The sequence below is a fragment of the Procambarus clarkii genome, chromosome 74 (genome assembly GCF_040958095.1).
Source record: "Procambarus clarkii isolate CNS0578487 chromosome 74, FALCON_Pclarkii_2.0, whole genome shotgun sequence".
Classification (NCBI taxonomy): domain Eukaryota; kingdom Metazoa; phylum Arthropoda; class Malacostraca; order Decapoda; family Cambaridae; genus Procambarus; species Procambarus clarkii.
Genome location: NC_091223.1, coordinates 11101709 through 11120264, shown reverse-complemented (window position 1 = coordinate 11120264; position 18556 = coordinate 11101709). Strand labels below are relative to the sequence as shown.

The 18556-nt window shown below is 44.6% G+C and overlaps 1 protein-coding gene across 12 annotated transcripts in view; it reads right to left on the bottom strand.

Annotated features, from left to right (window-relative positions):
• The window catches only part of LOC123767372 (uncharacterized), a 648238-nt gene that overhangs the window by 430428 nt on the left and 199254 nt on the right, over positions 1-18556 (bottom strand). For all 12 annotated transcript variants that reach the window (XR_011224571.1, XR_011224570.1, XR_011224572.1 and 9 more), the window contains one exon: positions 17970-18165. The gene's annotated coding sequence lies outside the window, so the exon portion shown is untranslated. The remainder of the gene's footprint in view (positions 1-17969; positions 18166-18556) is intronic.

Here is an 18556-nt window from a genome sequence, read left to right as displayed (position 1 = left end):
ACCGTTACGTATTGGTGTTGGTAGACCACCTGTCCAGGTACACCACACTGATTGCCTTGCCTCAGAAGGATTCACGAACTGTTGCAAAGGCGTTCTTAGATAGGTTCGTCACGGTATTTGGTCCCCCTAAAGTGTTAAGTTTCTGACCGAAGTCAGGAATTTAATGAGAATATTTTTAGAGAAGTATGCAAAATTGTGGAAACCACTTCAACATTCACGACGGCTTATCACCCTCAGACTAACGGCATGACAGAACGGACGAACCGGTCAGTTAAAGATATGCTTGCAATTCTTGCAGAGCATGATGCGAACGCCTGGGACGAACAACTCCCCTATGTCCAGGTGGCTCTGAACACTGCCATCCATCAGTCCATTAACACCCAACCCCTTTTGCTGTTCACAGGTCATTCATGTAATTTCCCATCAGGTCTGCTTAACAGACATAATATTGTATATGGGGAAGATTACCCATCAGAAGTTTTAAATAAGGTGAAAAATGCATGGAGAATTGCAGCTAGGGCTTCCAAGACAGCACGAGACCGCTATGCTCAGCATTATGACAAGAAGGTACGACCTCTTGAGTTGAAAGTCGGGAGTCTTGTGTTGAGAGTTAATGAGGCAGCTCCTGCCAATCAGAGTAGGAAACTTGCACCTAGATGGCGGGGCCATTACCGAGTAATTGAAAGAAAAGGTCCGGTTAATTTTGTTATTAAAGGTGTTTTTGAAGACCAAGTTGAGAGAACGATTCATATTAGTTAAAACCTTATCACGCGAGGGAGGAACTAGAGCTGCCTTCAGCAAGTCTAATTCCTGACCTGTCTAATGATCCAAGTGCTGAGTCAGTTGATGAGGATGACCTTCTGTCAGATCTCATCAGTAGTCAAGTTCAATCTTGTCACCCCATGGTAACAAGGTCGCGAGCTGTACATTAATTGTTAATGATCTCCCCTAGTCAGGTTTAGTAACTTCATAATAATTATCCTATAGAGGCACTGGTGTGTATTTACTGATGTACATGACTCAGGTAGCATACTTGCCTTGCTCTGGGTTTTCCAACTTCCTATACCGCAGAGTAATATCCTTGCTTCCGCCATTTGTTGTTGTTTGTCTTTCTCAGGTCTTGTCGGAAAATCCGACACCATTTAATATATCATACAGATAATAGCTGTATTGTATAAACAAGTTACCCATAGAAAACGTAACTTGTAGTGGAATTACCATCTAAAGAAAACGGGATATCATCACCACATACCATTATAATTCACCAGCTATTCTGCTGGGAATTATTCTTAAATACATTAGTCTTTGGACTTTACCATCATAAAAACATCTTATATAAATTAACTTAATTATCAATATTAAAGTAGAGTAAATGTGACCCTTCTATCACTTTCTGAAATCTGGACAAAGTAGGCCAGGCGTCAGGGAGGAAGGAGGGAGCCATTGTTGTGTCACCTCCGAGACGTGTGGAGCAAATTCGGCTCCTATCATTCTGGACAATGTCGGCCAGTAACGTCAATAGTATGGAGTGTTAAACAGCCATTGTTTATACGAGACCAGAGGCACACGGGAGCAAATACGGCTCCTGTTAATTTTACTTGGACGTAGTGTTATGGAAACCAAAGGTACCATCTCCAACACGATGTCTACAATTCAAGTTAAGTCTATCCGAAACCCGTTTATCATTCATTTATGGCCATTAATGTCAGGATATAGGATGACCCGGTTAGATCACGTGGAAGCCTCAAACTAAAGGTAATTAAGCCAGGTCTTCAATGTTCCATGTACAGTTTCTCTGAAATACTTGTCATATATAGGATTCTGGCTTCACAGCTAGCGCACTTTTGACAGGTCAAGACGAGGAAGCAAGATTTGTGCACCAGTTACTGGGTGATATGGAAGCTACCTCAAAGAGGATAATTTGGTGTCTACACCCTAGTTATACCTGGTGGACTAACCTGCTGTACTATAAGATAAGGAACCTCTTCAATGTATGTAGTTAATTTTGTAGTTTGATTGGCTGCATATATATATAAACTATTAAACCCCCCCTTAATGTGTAGAGGATCGATTTGTGAGATTATGAGATTATTGCAGAAATACAGTCCACTTATCATTATACAAATTGCTATCGAAGTATATAAATTAACGTAAATATAAATTCATATAAATTAAATAAATATAAATCTCACAGGTCGGTTCCCACATTATTTGGACCTTCAGAACCGGATTATTTGGTCATCTTCGAACCGGATGACGGATTATTTGATCCTTTGAACCCACATTTGGTCATCTTAGTACCGGATGAACCAGTTAACCAGTGGATTCATTAAATATACTAGTGCAGTGTTATTTAAACAAGGCCAGCCAGTCAAAGACAGCAGCGAAGCCTCGTGGGAGCTCAGGAGCCCCCCCTCAACTGAGTTCAGCCTCATCAGCGGTTTCATGCACACCCACAGATATATGGTGGCGTGTTATTTCGTGAAATGACAGCGCTAATATTGAAGCCAGCCAAAGTAGTGGCTGTGGTGTCGCGTGATTGTTCACGGATTTCGTGGTGTTACATTTCGCGAGAGATTATCTACGAATTTTGTGGACTTTATTTCGCGAGGTCACTAATAATATTTAATACTTCTTGATAATATTAGAAGTTTCATAGAGGCTAATTAAGAGGCTATTATCAATAATTGTGTATATTATTTCTCCAAATAGAGAATTATAATATATATTGCACTAGTGATCACAGTATAATATTTACTAATTGCCAACCCACAACAGGGTAGGATAAAACCATTGACTAGTTGAACTATTATCGTTCATCCTAGTCCCATTATTACCATAGTCAGTTGTACTATATTGAATAACCTAACACCATTAATGAATGGTGCAGACCCTATTTTGGGTGTAAATTTTATCAACTCGAGTTGAGTTGTGTATATATAATAATTTACTTATGATCATTACACCTTTGAGTGATTAATTAGTGTCAATTCCATCCTAGGGTGATATAGAAGAGCTAACCTAAAGGTACTTCCAGTGACACTGGTTTATCACTCAAATCATTAGTGTGTATGATTGTATATATATAATGTGTATTAATTTTAAGTGCTAACCTCTAGTAGAGGTAGGATTATTGCCTAGTGAGTGCATTTTACCCTAGGCTACCATCAGTGCTTGTTCAGTATTATGAGCGACCCAAGTACAAGCCCCACAAGGCTTCACCAACTAGCCAGTATGGATAATGCAGGGAGAATGAAAAGAACCCTTGCAGGTCTTAAAGGCCAATTAACAAGACAGATCAAGAAATGTGAAGATTTGTCACAACAATCTCAAGTTGATTATGCTGACCTGGAAAGCTATTATCAAGCAGCTGCAGGTAAATTTGAGCAAATCAAATGCCAAATGGCTGTCCTTGTGGGGGCAGACTACTACCATCGATTCATCGGTAGCCCTACTAAATATCAGGGCATAACCATGTTAAACTCTGCAGGAGGTAAATTACTCTCAGGCCCAGTATCAAGCCTGAGGAGACCTATGCCTGCAGATAAACAATACCAATAGAAATCTAAATTTGTCAGCTGATTATATTTCTCCAGTAGCATTATACTAAGGAGATTACAGCTGACTATACCAACAGAGGTTGATGTTAGTATCATCATTTGAAGCTGAAGATGAGTTCATGAGGCCTCAGTGGCAAATCAGTGAACAGTAGCCTAAAACAGCTACAAGTCACTGCGACCAATGTCACTGAACCCACTGCAGTCTCAGAACCATACTTTACTTTAATGATGAGCTATTCAGTCTTCTGAATCAATTAACTAAATTAAACCCCAATAAATCTGATGACTGATATGATACATTTATTATTTAATCAAGATGTATTCCATGGGCCTCAGTGTTTATATATCAGTGACCAGTTACCTGAAGAAACTTCAAGTTATATCTAATGTCACTGATCTCACTGCAGTCCCTGAATCATACTTGACTGTAGTACTTGATCACATTCAGTCTTCTGGGTTAAATAATATGTAATAAGGCTTGAATATTAGCCTTTCAAGAGTTAACAGGGAAATGAGATCGCATTAGACTTCTAACCCCTACAACTCTAGTATGGGACATCCGTCCTGTACGAACAGACGCACAAATGTGTGATTACTAACTACTAACATCAAATTAATCTAATAATTCGAAGGAGGAGTATCGGTGTTCGTCTGTTCTAAATAGGACTTCGACCCGTGAGCAGCCCCCTGGGGAATTATGTCGGAAAATCCGACACCATTTAATATATCATACAGATAATAGCTGTATTGTATAAACAAGTTACCCATAGAAAACGTAACTTGTAGTGGAATTACCATCTAAAGAAAACGGGATATCATCACCACATACCATTATAATTCACCAGCTATTCTGCTGGGAATTATTCTTAAATACATTAGTCTTTGGACTTTACCATCATAAAAACATCTTATATAAATTAACTTAATTATCAATATTAAAGTAGAGTAAATGTGACCCTTCTATCACTTTCTGAAATCTGGACAAAGTAGGCCAGGCGTCAGGGAGGAAGGAGGGAGCCATTGTTGTGTCACCTCCGAGACGTGTGGAGCAAATTCGGCTCCTATCATTCTGGACAATGTCGGCCAGTAACGTCAATAGTATGGAGTGTTAAACAGCCATTGTTTATACGAGACCAGAGGCACACGGGAGCAAATACGGCTCCTGTTAATTTTACTTGGACGTAGTGTTATGGAAACCAAAGGTACCATCTCCAACACGATGTCTACAATTCAAGTTAAGTCTATCCGAAACCCGTTTATCATTCATTTATGGCCATTAATGTCAGGATATAGGATGACCCGGTTAGATCACGTGGAAGCCTCAAACTAAAGGTAATTAAGCCAGGTCTTCAATGTTCCATGTACAGTTTCTCTGAAATACTTGTCATATATAGGATTCTGGCTTCACAGCTAGCGCACTTTTGACAAGTCAAGACGAGGAAGCAAGATTTGTGCACCAGTTACTGGGTGATATGGAAGCTACCTCAAAGAGGATAATTTGGTGTCTACACCCTAGTTATACCTGGTGGACTAACCTGCTGTACTATAAGATAAGGAACCTCTTCAATGTATGTAGTTAATTTTGTAGTTTGATTGGCTGCATATATATATAAACTATTAAACCCCCCCTTAATGTGTAGAGGATCGATTTGTGAGATTATGAGATTATTGCAGAAATACAGTCCACTTATCATTATACAAATTGCTATCGAAGTATATAAATTAACGTAAATATAAATTCATATAAATTAAATAAATATAAATCTCACAGGTCGGTTCCCACAGGTCTGATGGTACACCAGTTCCAGCCTCCCAGTCACACGGGAACCAAGGATCGAGATCAGCAGGTCTGGGGATGACCCACCTGGCTGATAAGATCGGGGTCTGAGGCACGTTACATAAAGTGCTCCCCCTTGTACCCGGTAACTCGTCAATTGGTTATCCGGAAGGGGTGACTGGCGTACAGTCACCCGGCCGACACCTCACGTCACTAACGAGGTTGTCCCAGTCCAGCCAGGCTGTCTTCACGGAGCAGAGTCCAGTCACCATCACAACAGTGGGTTAGCTGTCTCAAGGTCACCAACCAAGCCCACCAGCCGCGTAGTCAAGACTGCGGGAAAACCGGAAGTGGAAGACGAGTGGTCTACGAAGAAGAACGCTAATTGCAACGACTTGTCAGCTCTCTCAAAAGCTGCGGTTGCGTCGTCTGTGGAAACCAAGATGCAACGCGGTGGTCTCAGGTACGAACAGCACTACCCCAACAGAGTGCTGCTGAATCGCCAGATGAGGTACAACCCTGTACCTCGGCCCAAGTTCAGCTGCTCGAGGGGTTGCACGGAAGGTGTACCAGCCCAGTAGTACCGGGATAAGTAAACGCCGGTAGATGACGTCGCCCAGGAGCTGAGGCAGGGCCCACCTGTCCTGTCACCATGCCATCCTCTACAACGCCACTCGAACCTCACTACCAACGCGAGACATCGTGACACGTCGAAGCTGTGCCCTACTGTGGCAGCCATGGTTAACAACAATCCATCAAGACTGTTTGGGGAGCGATAAGAAGAGGTGAACCCGGGTTCCTGTTAGTGGGGTCCACCTGAGCTGACAGCCGCCAGCTGTCAGCTGTCACTCAAGTCAGGTGCGGGTAGTACGAGACCCCGCTGTACTGTCCGTAGTTGGCCGAGGCCGGAAATGGAACTTCCAGACGACCAGGATCTTCAAGGAACATGAGGTAGTCGCCGGAACCTACAGCAACGAAATGTCACCAGGAAATAACTATGGAACTTCTTTATAGAAAAGTTTCATATAAAAATAATTTATATTTAGATAGTAAATGTGGTTAACTCTGAACAATTAGTTCAACTTTTAATTTTCCATCTGATAGTAAAGCACCTGTACACCTTCGGAAAGTTCTCTGGAACAGTTTTTAATGTTGAAAACTAGAACTAGTGAAATAGAGAAATAAATTTAGAAAGTGAACATCTAGAAATTTGTACTAGAAAATGCCCCTGTCTCTAGATAAGTTGTATGAGCGAACTGGTTTGAGAACCATCTAGTAGGATCTCTAGAAACGTTGATCAGTGGGGAACTTTATCTAGATTTTTCTAGATCATAGATACTGATAGTTATATATACATTTTTTATTTTTTTGTGGGTTACTGAACAATAAGGGTGTGGTACACAGTCTGACAAATGTGTTCACCCGCTGTTGTTGTGGACTTGAGTATGAACTCTGGGATATTAGGAGTTTAAGGAACTTATATCCAGTGTGTTGTTGTTGGTTAAGAGAGATGTCTGTGGACAATGAATTTTTCTTTAATAAAAATATTTGTGTATTTTCTTTAGATTTTAAGGATCTGGATACGCTGTGGTGGGCAGTTGCCACAGGTGTGGAGTGGAACACTAGGCCCCTGAGACGTAGTGTTCCTCGATTTTGATATAATTTTTTTTTAATTTTTAATGACTGATTTTTTTTAATGTTTCTATGTGATATGCTGTGATGTGTTTGATTTTTATTCCAGGTGGAATACTGGGATAGCTGAAGGCTATCGGCTGATTTTAGCTAGTTAGTAATTGTTAGGTTGGGATTTCTCCAGTTATTTGTTAGTATATCAAGACAGGTATAGGATGTTTTGTCTTCCAAGTAGTTGGAAGGGTACGGGGCTGCATCCAAGTGGACAGTCAGGATTATAGGGACGGTCTCTGTCCTTATGTTTTATGTATTATTACTGTGTTTGTTATGTATGTATACATGCTGGGGCATACATGCTGGGGCACACCTTTTGGGTGTGCCATTATTTGTTTTGAAGCATTGTATGGAATTAGTTAGGATTAGATAATTATTTTTGTTTTGTTTTGAGGCATTGGGTCATTTATTATTGAGTTAAATGTTGTTTTTGGAGTTAATGATTATGATGGGGCAGGATTTCAGGATAAGAAATTCGTGCTTTGAACCTCTTTACACACAAATTTCTTAATTTCCGAAGAGGGGGAGTTGTAATGGTATATGCACACCATAGCTCATTCCCCTTCCTCTTCCCCTTCCCTTCCCTCACTTGCCTTCCCTCCCTTTGGTCATCCCTTCCATTTGTCATGGTCTGACCCTCGGGGTCATAAACAGTTTGAAGCCACTTGCTCCCCCTCGCTCTCCTGTCCATCTGTCCAGTGACGAATTGAAAATAGTACCCCAGGGCCAATAAACTTGTGATCTCAAGTTACACGTGGGGTGCCCAGCCGGCAGTCCCACAGGAAAGTCGTTGTGCCTTCCCAGTTTTGGAGTTTTCTGTCAAGAGGAATTGACCCTTACGGTCAAGCCTGACCCGGATTGGTTGAAGACATGTAGGCCTGGGGAGGCGGGGCCTTACAGGGTAGTGCCTGTCTATGCCATTGGCCCGGATTCTAGATCACCTAGTTACGTTTAAATCCATTGGCCATAGGCTTGGGATAGGCGGGGTTAATTTGGGCCTATGAACTAGGGGGTGGAGCCTGTCTCACTGGTAAGCGTTTTTAGAAAATATTAGTGTGTCTTGGGGCCTCAACTGAGGTACAGGTCAGGTGACCTGTGGGCAGCCAATCAACATTCTTTGGCAAGCTGCAGTATTGAAGGTAATTGTGCACTTGAGTTTATGTATATTTCAGTATTACATTCCATTGCCTCGTAGGGATTTAGAGTAGGCCATGTTTTCAATTTTGATTTAAATATACGGGTTCCAATAATAAAGTATTTTAATGTATTTGTGTTTAGTTATCTGTTCCCTTTGATCAATGACTTATTAATTCTTGTGATTTTCATTTGCGGTGTTGGAAATTCCCCCGTGTTCTCCATCTTATGATTATTAAAGTCGCTCTTGAATCTCCCGTTCAGTTCAGTAAGATTACAGTATTAATCCTTTAAGATTAATTTACTTGCCCTTTGAGTTCTATGATTATTGAGCCCCTTCTTTCCTGGGGAAACAATTTTAGACACATTCATTTATGTTTTGGGAAGGTGTTGGCAGTGTTTAATGATTTTAATTATTAGTTATAAATTAATAACTCATGTCCTTGATGTATCTTTTTTTTTTTTTTTTTTTTAGATATATACAAGAGATGTTACATTCTTGTAGAGCCACTAGTACGCGTAGCGTTTCGGGCAAGTCCTTAATCCTATGGTCCCTGGAATACGATCCCCTGCCGCGAAGAATCTTTTTTTCATCCAGGTACGCATTTTACTGTTGCGTTAAACAGAGGCTACAGTTAAGGAATTGCGCCCAGTAAATCCTCCCCGGCCAGGATACGAACCCATGACATAGCGCTCGCGGAACGCCAGGCGAGTGTCTTACCACTACACCACGGAGATTGATTAAATATTCCGCTTATATTCGTGGCAGTTCAGTGAGGGGTCATACTGGGGCCAGATTCACGGAAGCACTTACGCAAACACTTACGAACCTGAACACCTTTTATCAATCTTTGACGGCTTTATTTCCAATTATTAAACAGTTAATGAGCTCCGAAGCACCAGGAGGCTGTTTATAACAATAACAACAGTTGAATAGGAAGTTTTCATGCTTGTAAACTGTATAATAAATGCAACAAAGCCAGTCAAAGATTGAGGAAAGATGTACACGTTCGTAAGTGCTTGCGTAAGTGCTTTCGTGAATCTGGCCCCCGGTCTGTAACAGTGTTAAGCTGGGGTATTGAGAGAAGGGAAAAAGTAGAGAGAAGAAGGGAAAGGGTTAGTACAATAGTAGAGATTTTCGTAACTATTACAAGAACATCAGTAGCAGCCGGGGGGGGGAAGTGTCCCCCCATTTCTGGGATGGAGGGGGCGGTAACCCCTCCCCCCAACTCCCCCACCTCCAATACCACATGCAAGCACTAAATATTTTAGTCGTTTTGCCCGACAACAATAAGTTTACGCGTTAAAAATTTGCAGTTTAATCTTTTATTATTCCCCAGGGCGACGGGGAGCCCGGCATTTGTCTGCGTCTGTCGCCTGGTACGGTATTGCGTTAGTGCTCACGTCTCGTGTGGTGGGAGGAGAGAATGAACAAGGCAGCCAGGGTGAGAGATGACAAGGAACCCATCTCTCACACGCACGCACGCACACTCGCACGCACGCACACTCACTCACTCACTCACTCACTCACTCGCACGCACATCACTGCACTCAGGCGGCGGGAGGGTTAACACCCGCCTGGCGTCGACTTAGTTGTGCTTGGTGCTGTCGCCTACGTTCAACGTGTCGGAAAATTACGGGTTTTTGTGTGTTTTACTTGGGGAGTTTGTATTGACTCGGGGAGAGGCGCCCCCCGCTCTCCAAGTGGCTGGTGTTGAGCCTGCTTTATTTACACTCTACACTACACTTCCTCTTGTGTTTGGGTGTGTTTCCCCGCATCTTGTGTGTTTGAGACACGGGATGCTGGGTCTGCCTAGGGGGGACTACTTCTGGTCCCCCCCACACACACCTCTGGTAGTCCCACCCCCCACACACACACCTCTGGTAGTCCCCCCCCCCACACACACACACCTCTGGTAGTCCCACCCCCCCCACACACACACACTTTGTTATATGACAAAGAGTGCTGGGAAGACGGGACACCACGAGCGTAGCTCTCATCCTGTAACTACACTTAGGTAATTACACTTAGGTAATTACACCTCTCTTAGTCCCCCCCCCACACACACACCTCTGGTAGTCCCCCCCCCCACACACACACACCTCTCTTAGTCCCCCCCCCACACACACATCTCTGGTAGCCCCCCCCCACACCTTTGGTAGTCCCCCCCCCCCCCACACACACACCTCTGGTAGCCCCCCCCCCACACACACACACCTCTGGTAGTCCCACCCCCCACACACACACACCTCTGGTAGTCCCCCCCCCCACACACACATCTCTGGTAGCCCCCCCACACCTCTGGTAGTCCCCCCCCACACACACACACCTCTGGTAGTCCCCCCCCACACACACACACCTCTGGTAGCCCCCCCCCCCCCACACACACACAACACAGGGCCATCGAGGCCAACACACAACCAATCCACTCACTCACTGCGGCAATTTTGAGAGATTGGCCCAGTAAGCCACTTTTATTGATATCAAATATTACAAAAACTTTACCAACGGTTCAATAAACAACAGCAGTAAAAAATAACTTTAATCAAATATATAAAACACGTGTGAGAGGAGCCACCAAACACATGTTCACTTTACTGTTCAGTGCCGCCGGAATGGTCAGCTGGGTTCATAGTTTGGTCGCGTGAGATTAGTAGTTGGTAGTGACCTTGGTTGGTCTCAGAGGTCACCTTAGATGTGTGTGATAAGACACCGTGGCAGGACACTACAATACACCATATCAGGACAAGTTACAAGATAACGAAGTCATAAAACTCCGCCTGTTACAGTCAAATTTCTAATACAAAATTTATCTTAAACGATGCCATATATTTTGTATTTGTCCTTACTAATAATTTCAAACGTTATGTAATTCCATCGCTCGTGGTAATACAGATTTAATTCATATTTATATATAATTCCCGCATACTTACGCCGCATCTCAAAATGTCAACAGTGACTTTCGAATATCGAGTAAATATACTTAAAACTTCTACAAGTGTATCATTATGAGTAACAAATATCAGAGGCGATGCTCAGTTTTTTTTATATATTATTTCTTACCACAGACATGGCCACACATTTACAATGCTAACCAGCATATATACATTTTCTTCTGTCCTCGATGGACTGGTTGAGAGATCTGTTAAACTTATAGTTCATTGATTGATTGAACAATGAACCCACAGAAGGTGACTGTAGTGCTTTTAAAATGCTAATTATAACCTACAAACATAAAAACACAGATTTACGTCTGTCCATGAGGGAACACCGGCCACTTCAAGCAGAGTAAGTGAAACCTGGCAGTCGCGGCCCGTAGAGTTACTTCGAGCCCTGCTGTCAAAACTGTATTGGTCCAAACACTCAGATCTGATAGGAAAGAAATTACTGACTCCCACCGACCTGAAAGTACTAGTATAAAAAGCTTTTATTTGTTCAGATCTGAAACCTATATCTATGGGCAGCACAAAACGTCCACTAGACTGTGCGACACAGTGGTTGCCAGGATCAGGTTGGGTTACCGTTACCTGTGGCAGGTGGCTGCAGGTGACGGGTCTCCCAATCCTGAGCACTCCAGTTGTAAACTCTGTGAGCAGGAACTACGGCATGATCTCCCGCACTACATCACTGAATGCCCAGTTATTAGACCTTTCACACCAGTTGGCATGAGGTACCTGGAGCTTTGCAATTACTTTATTCACTCTCGTATTCTTGAAGATATCCTCACAGTGTACCCAAAATTTGCCAGTGCAGGCTACTGATCACATGGCCCTGTATGACTAACCATCCTGCGAGATGGGGACCTTTATTACCACTGCTGCCTTATTCACTCTTGTGTTGTTGATATCCTCAAAATGCTTCCGGAGACTAAGGAGCTTTCCTCGTAGCTCATACCTCTCAGTTCCGGGACAAGTCTGGTGGCATACCACTGAATCTTCTCTAACTTTGTCTTGTATTAAACTAGATATGGACTCCAGGCAGGAGCTGCACATTCCAGGATTGGTCTGACATAAGTGGTATACACGGTCCTGAACGATTCTTTACACAAGTTTCTAAAGGCAGTTCTTATGTTGGCCAACCTAACATATGCCGCTGATGATATCGTTTTGATGTGGGCCTCTGGGGGAACAGGTTCGGTGTGATATCAACCCCCAGATCTCTCTCTCTATTTGACTCTTGCAGGATTTCACCTCCCAGATGGTACGTTGTGTTCAGCCTTCTGCTCCCTTCGCCTAATTTCATTATTTTACACTTTCCTGAGTTGAACTTTAGCAGCCATTTTCTAGACCATTCCACCAGTTTGTCCAGGTCGTCATGTAGTCTCAGTATATCTTCATCTGTCTTGATTCTTCTCAATTTTTGCATCAGCAAATATTGAGAGGAATGAGTCTATACCCTCTGGAAGATCTTTTACATATATCAGAAACAAGATGGGTCCATGTACAGAACCCTGTGGGTCTCCGCTGGTGACAACCCGCCACTCTGATGTCTCCATTCTCACAGTTACTCGCTGTTTCCTGTTGCTTAGATACTCCCTTATCCACTAGAGTACCTTACCTTTTACTCCTGCCTGCTGCTCCAACTTTTGTAACAGCCTTTTGTGAAGTACTGTGTCAAAGGCTTTCTGACAGTCCAAGAAAATGCAGTCTGCCCTCCCTTCTCTTTCTTTCCTAATTTGTGTTGCTTGGTCATAGAATTCTATTAAACCTGTGAGGCACGATTTGCCATTTCTGAACCCATGCTAGTGGTGCGTTACAAAGCTATTTCCCTCCAGATGCTCTACGAGCCTTTTCCTCACGATCTTCTCCATCACCTTGCATAGTATACAAGTTAGGGAAACTGGCCTGTAGTTCAACGCCTCTTGCCTGTCACCCTTTTTGTATATTGGGACTACATTAGCGGTCTTCCAACTTTCCTGTTGGTCTCCTGTTTCCAGTGACCTGTTATACACCATAGAGTGTCGCATACAGAGATTCCGCACCTTCTTAAGTGTTACTGGTGAGATTTTGTCAGACCCAACAGCCTCTGTCACATTTAGCTTCAACAGATTTAATTTGATCTCCTCACTGGTAAGCTTAAATTCCTCCAAGGTTGTTTGGTTACTGACTCATCTCTCAGGACAGAGACTTCTCCTTGCTCTATTGTGAAGACCTCCTGGAATCCCTTGTTGAGTTCTTCACGCACCTTGTCAGAGTATATTTACTCCCCCTTTTAACAGTTTCATCACTTGTTCCTTCACTGCTGTTTTCCTCCTGATGTGGCTGTGGAGCAGCTTTGGTTGGGTCTTGGCTTTACTCGCGATGTCAGTTTTATACTCTCTGCTTCTCTCCTCACTCTGAGGTACTCATTCCTGGAACCAGATTCACGAAGCAGTTACGCAAGTACTTACGAACGTGTACATCTTTCCTCAATCTTTGACGGCTTTTGTTACATTTATTAAACACTTTACAAGCATGAAAACTTCCCAGTCAACTGTTGTTATTGTTATAAACAGCTTCCTGGTACTTCGGAGCTCATTATCTGTTTAATAATTGTAAACAAAGCCGCCAAAGATTGAGAAAAGATGTATAGGTTCGTAAGTGTTTGCGTAACTGCTTCGTGAATCTGACCCCTGGCCCTCTGGTATCTTCTCGTGCTCTCTGGTGTTCTATTTGTAATTTCTCCATGTCCTTGTACTTCATTGCTTTTTTCCCTTACATACCAGACTGAACCATGGATTCTTCAGTTGCTTTCCATTTTTATTTTACAAGTACAATGCTTGTACTGCACAAGTCTTATGGTGTGAAAATGTAATTTAGAAACGGGAACAAAAAACCTCGCTTGAAGAAACTAGAGAATATTGATGCAAAATGCATGACCATTGATTATTATAATCAATGGTCATGATTAATGATTAAGATAGATGACAATGAAAAGAAAATATTACACACTGGACGACCCCGTAGCCAGGTGTGTTGTTGTGTTGGACACTCCAGGTACCCTTGGCCAGGTGTGTGGTTGGGTTGGACACTCCAGGAGCTCTTGGCCAGGTGTGTGGTTGAACACTCCAGGTGCCCTTGGCCAGGTGTGTGGTTGGGTTGGACACTCCAGGAGCTCTTGGCCAGGTGTGTGGTTGAACACTACAGGTGCCCTTGGCCAGGTGTGTGGTTGGGTTGGACACTCCAGGAGCTCTTGGCCAGGTGTGTGGTTGAACACTACAGGTGCCCTTGGCCAGGTGTGTGGTTGTGTTGGACACTCCAGGTACCCTTGGCCAGGTGTGTGGTTGGGTTGGACACTCCAGGAGCTCTTGGCCAGGTGTGTGGTTGAACACTCCAGGTGGCCTTGGCCAGGTGTGTGGTTGGGTTGGACACTCCAGGAGCTCTTGGCCAGGTGTGTGGTTGAACACTCCAGGTGCCCTTGGCCAGGTGTGTTGTTGTGTTGAACACTCCAGGTACCCTTGGCCAGGTGTGTTGTTGTGTTGGACACTCCAGGTGCCCTTGGCCAGGTGTGTGGTGTTGGACACTCCAGGTGCTCTTGGCCAGGTGTGTTGTTGTGTTGGACACTCCAGGTGCCCTTGGCCAGGTGTGTGGTTGTGTTGGACACTCCAGGTGCCCTTGGCCAGGTGTGTGGTTGTGTTGGACACTCCAGGTACCCTTGGCCAGGTGTGTGGTTGTCTTGGACACTCCAGGTACCCTTGGCCAGGTGTGTTGTTGTGTTGGACACTCCAGGTACCCTTGGCCAGGTGTGTGGTTGTGTTGGACACTCCAGGTGCCCTTGGCCAGGTGTGTTGCTGTGTTGGACACTCCAGGTGCCCTTGGCCAGGTGTGTTGCTGTGTTGGACACTCCAGGTGCCCTTGGCCAGGTGTGTTGCTGTGTTGGACACTCCAGGTGCCCTTGGCCAGGTGTGTTGCTGTGTTGGACACTCCAGGTGCCCTTGGCCAGGTGTGTTGCTGTGTTGAACACTCCAGGTGCTCTTGGCCAGGTGTGTTGTGTTGGACACTCCAGGTACCCTTGGCCAGGTGTGTTGCTGTGTTGGACACTCCAGGTGCCCTTGGCCAGGTGTGTGGTTGGGTTGGACACTCCAGGTACCCTTGGCCAGGTGTGTTGCTGTGTTGGACACTCCAGGTGCCCTTGGCCAGGTGTGTGGTTGGGTTGGACACTCCAGGTACCCTTGGCCAGGTGTGTGGTTGGGTTGGACACTCCAGGTACCCTTGGCCAGGTGTGTTGCTGTGTTGGACACTCCAGGTGCCCTTGGCCAGGTGTGTTGCTGTGTTGTACACTCCAGGTGCCCTTGGCCAGGTGTGTGGTTGGGTTGGACACTCCAGGTACCCTTGGCCAGGTGTGTTGCTGTGTTGGACACTCCAGGTGCCCTTGGCCAGGTGTGTGGTTGGGTTGGACACTCCAGGTACCCTTGGCCAGGTGTGTTGCTGTGTTGGACACTCCAGGTACCCTTGGCCAGGTGTGTGGTTGAACACTCCAGGTGCCCTTGGCCAGGTGTGTGGTTGTGTTGAACACTCCAGGTACCCTTGGCCAGGTGTGTGGTTGTGTTGGACACTCCAGGTGCCCTTGGCCAGGTTTGGCTCTTTGGTCTACTTACAAACCTTCAAACACTAGGTCTCTCAGGTTAAGTTTTCTCACTAATTAGGAACTACTAACAAGACGAGACTAAGTGATCCTGGACGTAGCAGGATCCGAGAGTGCTAAGTGGTCTTGGACGTAGCAGGATCCGAGAGTGCTAAGTGGTCCTGGACGTAGCAGGATCCGAGAGTGCTAAGTGGTCCTGGACGTAGCAGGATCCGAGAGTGCTAAGTGGTCCTGGACGTAGCAGGATCCGAGAGTGCTAAGTGGTCCTGGACGTAGCAGGATCCGAGAGTGCTAAGTGGTCCTGGACGTAGCAGGATCCGAGAGTGCTAAGTGGTCCTGGACGTAGCAGGATCCGAGAGTGCTAAGTGGTCCTGGACGTAGCAGGATCCGAGAGTGCTAAGTGGTCCTGGACGTAGCAGGATCCGAGAGTGCTAAGTGATCCTGGACGTAGCAGGATCCGAGAGTGCTAAGTGATCCTGGACGTAGCAGGATCCGAGAGTCACTCAACCAGTGCCAGAGTACCACAGAGGCAGTTGTCTGATCCTGAGAGTCACTCAACCAGTGCCAGAGTACCACAGAGGCAGTTGTCTGATCCTGAGAGTCACTCAACCAGTGCCAGAGTACCACAGAGGCAGTTGTCTGATCCTGGGGTACTCTGCCCCTCAAGGTTTAGCCTATAATAATGACTGCGCATTAACCCTTACACACTCGAGAGGAAAGGCTGACTTCTACGAGACTTATTAATACGTAAAAGACTTGCATCATTATGTTGAGCAGACCACACACTAGAAAGTGAAGGGACGACGACGTTTCTGACTTGAGAATGGTCCAGGATGGATCGAAACGTTGTCGTCCCTTCACTTTCTAGTGTGTGGTCTGGTCAACATATTTCAGCCAGGTTATTGTGATATCTTTTGCATCAATATATTCCTGTGATAGACGCGGAGGACACACATGGAGGAGTCTGGGACACACACGGAGGAGTGAACCCAAACACGTAGCGCTCAGTGACGAAGCTGGAAACTTGTGGAATTAAGTCTTGGTAGCCACAAGGAGCCAAGTGTTGAGCCTGGCAGACAAGACAGCTAGACACTTACAACACTAAGACACGTGATATCTTCTCGACAGCACGGGCTGCAAAACCTTATATGGAGGACATTTATATGACGCGTCATTTAGTCAGAATGCTGGACAAGGTAGACCCCCCGCTTGTGGGATGATGACTCTAGTAAACAAAACGGGCTCACCATAGCCCGTGCTAATTGGAGCTTTTGTTCCAGGTAGCGAATCTTTAACAGCATCATCCTCCTCTCTAGTCTCGACCCATTCTGGCTGAACTTGTCAGTATGCAACCCATCCTCCAAATTGACAGTACGGTTTAATACTAAGTATAATAAGTAAATTTTCATACTCTCATACATAGTACATAATTGCACTTATGGGGCCGTTATATTTACCTCTCTATTTATTCTCCTCGTTTTCTGTTAAGACACTCAATTTTAGAATGAAGTTTTCAAGTTCAATTCGCTAAACACAAGTTTTAAATATCAGGAATTTCTTTCAGTTTTATTAAAGAATAGAGATCTTATACAAAATTTGAAAATATCCCTGAGTTACTTTACAATTTATTGATATATTTTAGTTTTGTTTTATTTGTTTTATAAAAGTGTAATATCAGTATAGCTATAGGTTATTTGCTAATTGTAATTAAGAAGCAATAAAATCCTTATCTTCAAACTCCAAGAAGATTAGGTTAGATCGTCGTTTTCTATTCAGCTTTTCAGGTAAACTCAAATATTCACAATTTATTTGACAGTACGATTTAATACCAGGTGCAAATAAGTACAATTCCTAACTGCTATGAATAGTACATAATTGCACTTATTTGTGCTGTTACATTTACCGCCCCATTTTTTGGAGGACGGACTGCAGTATATCACACCCATCAAGATCTGAGCGACAGTGGTGCCTGTACAGATGTATGTACGACCAATGCTCTCTAAGAGTGCCCAACTGGTTCAACTTCTGTTCGTTTTCATTGATGAAGAGAAGTTGGCAGCCCCCACACAAGGCGCTGTGTCATTAACAGCCTCATACAGGCTGTCTTTCTCAAGAACGTCATTCCATCAATTATTCAATTCCTAAACTTCTTAGGAACATCACTCAATCATCAATCATTCAATTCCTAAACTGACTGGTATTTGAAATCATCATAGGAGACAGACAGAGACAGACAAGTAACACTCACGTCGGGTGTGGTTCCAGAACGAAGGCATCAAACTGGACGACGAGATGGGCGGCGGGCGGAGCTGTGAGGGTGGTGACGCAGGTGCGGGATGGCGGGTAGTGGGCGGGGAAGCCCGGGGACGTGATGACGGTGGGCGGGGAGTGAGGATAGAGGGCCAGGGACCTATTGCACGACCACCTCTCCCTCTCTGGTTCACCTGTGGACAAGGGATAGACAGGGCGTCAGTTCAAACAACATTGTTAGTTAGCTGTGTGTTAGTTAGGAGGAGGTTAGACACGTGGTTAGTTAGCCTGTGGCGTTATCTTGAGATGATTTCGGGGCTTTCAGTGTCCCCGCGGCCCGGTCCTCGACCAGGCCTCCACCCCCAGGAAGCAGCCCGTGACAGCTGACTAACACCCAGGTACCTATTTTACTGCTAGATAACAGGAGCATAGGGTGAAAGAAACTCTGCCCATTGTTCTCGCCGGCGCCTGGGATCGAACCCAGGACCGCAGGATTACAAGCCCAGCGTGCTGTCCGCTCGGCCGACCGGCGTGGAGGACAGGCATACACCAACTCATAGGTATTACTCTAATATTTTATACTGA